At 33.5% G+C, this 3,261-nt stretch overlaps 1 long non-coding RNA gene across 1 annotated transcript; it reads left to right on the forward strand.

The window, feature by feature from the left end:
- Window positions 1-1,496: 1,496 nt before the first annotated feature.
- LOC108253877 lies at window positions 1,497-3,137 on the forward strand. The gene is made up of 3 exons (XR_001809833.2): window positions 1,497-1,576; window positions 2,657-2,743; window positions 3,100-3,137. It is a non-coding gene; the product is annotated as an uncharacterized LOC108253877 (long non-coding RNA).
- Window positions 3,138-3,261: the final 124 nt, after the last annotated feature.

Consider the following 3,261-nt stretch of genomic DNA (forward strand, 5'->3'; position numbering starts at 1 on the left):
ATCTGATCTATTACTATTAATGAGTCAAGGGCTAAGAAACTTTGATAAATGTTCCTCCTTTGTGGTAGAAAAACATTCTGCAATCGGTAGCGGTATCATAAATTATAACCGTGTCTACCAGAAAGCTCCACAACAGTTGACCTGACCTGTCATTTCAGTTGCTCCGAAAAAAGTACCAAAATAATGATATGCAAAAAGACTTTCGAAGGAAGTCAAGCAGATGTAAATCAATGCGAAGCTCAAAATAAATAGGGGACTGACATTGTAAAAAATTCCTAAAAGGAGACTAGAAGGTTTTGAATATTCTTATCTTATAGGAGTACCTACATGGGCATATCATTTTCTCACTGCGATTGTTATCAACACATACCTTCAAGATAATAACAGAGTAATGGATTGACTTTGAACACATAAATAATAATAATAGATAATAATAATAATAATAATAAATAATAATAATAGTGCTTATTTAAACTGCTCGCAATAGGAGACTAGAAAAGTCCCATTTACTTCCATGCAGTAGAGGCTACACCTACTGATTATCTGTGGTCCAAATTCTCAAACTTGATATTGATGAGATAAAAATTCCATACCATACCTCGGCTGGAATTGAACCCACGCCCTCCTGTTTACCAGTCGAGCGCCTAGACCACTACACCACCGAGGCAGGTGGTGTTACTACAGCATCAATTCACAAGAAGAATCGCATAATCACCAACTTAAAAAAATATAAAGTTGATTCCATTATTTCTGGGAAAGCCGGTTTTGGGGAAAAGCGGAAAAGTCGAAAAATCTTCAATCAGTTTCTGATAATCCCGAATCAAAAATTATTTGAAATTTCGCGCTGAATGTAAAATGGAGACGCCACAGAGATGTCACAGAGCAGTGTGAAGAAATCGTTTTGAACGATTGGCCGATCGTGTATACTACCCTTTCTATTTTGTGCACTCCCAGAATGCATTGTGAACTTTCAAACGATGACGTCATAATAAAGCAAAATGGCGAGCATTAACGGAATGTAAAAATGAACAAAAAATAGCAATGAAACCATTTTTTTAAAGACTATTTCCATTTCTGACAAGTTTTTACAATTTGAAAAAAGTCATAACTAATTTTTTAATAGTAAAATTATTATTTCATCACTCATTATTACAGAAGAAAATGAAAGGAACAACTTTTCAAATTTATAGACATCACGTGACGTAAATGGACCAATCAGAAAGCGGTATCTTTTGAAGAAGAAGCCTACGATTTTTTGCTCTTTCGCTTTTTCTTCGAGTTGTGAGCTGAAAGTTTTTTTGGAAAAATGTGATAAAACAATGGAATGTACCTCGAATTATTGATTGAAAGTAATGATCACTTCTTGCAAATAAACTGGAGTTTATTGTTTTAGTTATTTCAGGACTGTTTCTTTGAAAGACCATTATATAGTTGTTTTTAAACGTGTAGTACAACTAACAGAACTATTATGTTGTGTTGTGTGCGGGTACTAAACTTCATGTTGCATGCTGTAAGGCAGTCTTTGATGAGTGAAATTTGACTCAGCAAGATCATTTTGCATGAAGAGGGGCTTAAGGTATGTAACCAATATCTGTCTACCCAGGAATTGTTCAGGATTTACATGACTTTTGCCCAAGTTTGATGTAATGATAGCCCTATGAACCGCCATGTTGTCTGCATTGTAAGCGCCAAAAAACATGCAAAAAAGTCTAGATTATCAATATTCATAACTAGTATTCATAAAAACCCTTGGAAGATATCTTGGTTGAGCCTTATCTTTAACAGCATAGGTACAAGAATTACCAAGGATTTCAACGGGTGGTGTTGTCTACACAGAATCATGGTCAAATTATAAGAATCTTCTGAGGAAAGGTCTCAACCTCCTCAACAACGAATATGAAAATGTTGGCCTTAGAAAAGAAGGTTATTTATTCCCTACTCCACATCCCAAGTACTGACTCAAGTTTTATTATATTGAAATCTTTCTTACACTTTTATGGCAACAATTTTACAACTATAATGGCAATTGTGGTTTCAGAAGTTGTGTTACCAATTTCTGGTTTGGCATTATTTCAATAATTTGTTGTAGGTAAAGAGAGGACTAAAACAACTTTATAACCCCCAGGTCTTCAATCCCTGATTAAAGGTCTGTCAGGATCTGTACAATTAAAAAAACATCTGAAAATGCTTTACCTGTAACAACACTGAGTTAGTTATAATTTTTCACCAAGATCACTTTCCTCTTCACTGTTTATTGGAGGTAGAAATTTTATTAAATTAAGTTTTTTTTTTAATTTGAAACATAAGTAAGGAGGTAGTAGAGTTGTCTTTTACATGAGCATAGTTAGGCACTGGCTATGCCCAATAGAAAAGCCAGAAGAACATAAAGGGCACAAAGAAATCATAGATTGACAAAATTCTTGTACCTTTCATGTGACTAATTGACTTGTCTGGTAAATAAAATATATCTAAGTAAAAAGATACTTCTGCCTGCTAGACAACCTGGGCTATCATCCTACCTGAAACTTGTCCTGAAATGTACTTTGTGAATGCTGCCAGTCTCAATTTTTTTTGCCTGTCAGCCTAATCATAATTTTGTATCTTATCATCTTTTTATTTATTTCATTATCTTCCACAATTTGTTTTTGTTTGTTAGATTTCAATGTGTTAAATTTAAGTTAGAATGGAGCTGTCAAAGATAGGTGCCATCATCTTGTACCGGACTTTGGTTAAAATTTGGAAGGTAAGTTTTGGTGGAGCACATATGGGTAATTACTTAATAGGTATTTATAATAAATATATCCATAAATTTTTCTTCAAATTGATCAACAACTGACACAATTTCATGTATTGTGAAGGATTGATTTTTTCCCCAACATTTGTAGGTAGCTAAGGCTGGGTAAAAATCCTGGTGTTATTACTTTTAAGGTAGTAACCAATCTAACTCATTCTACAGCTTTTGATTTAAATTATAGAAAAGTTAACAAGCATGTCCAAATGCACTTTTTGGTGATGAATAATACTTACTTAATAAAGGTATTGAAAAAAAATGTTTGGCAAAATTTTGTAATTTCAATGCATTTTTTTCTTTTCTTTCAGAACCCGCAGTATTGATCCTAAAAGCATGGACGAAAAGGTATGCTCCTTTTTTTATTTATCATAGGTATCTCTATTTTTGACATTTCTTGAGTGGTCCCACATACCTATCCATGCTTCAGTAATATGTGCTGATTGTATACTGAGTGTGAATTTTTTAAGTGT

The sequence above is a fragment of the Diaphorina citri genome, unplaced genomic scaffold (genome assembly GCF_000475195.1).
Source record: "Diaphorina citri unplaced genomic scaffold, Diaci psyllid genome assembly version 1.1 scaffold4099, whole genome shotgun sequence".
Taxonomy (NCBI): Eukaryota; Metazoa; Arthropoda; class Insecta; order Hemiptera; family Psyllidae; genus Diaphorina; species Diaphorina citri.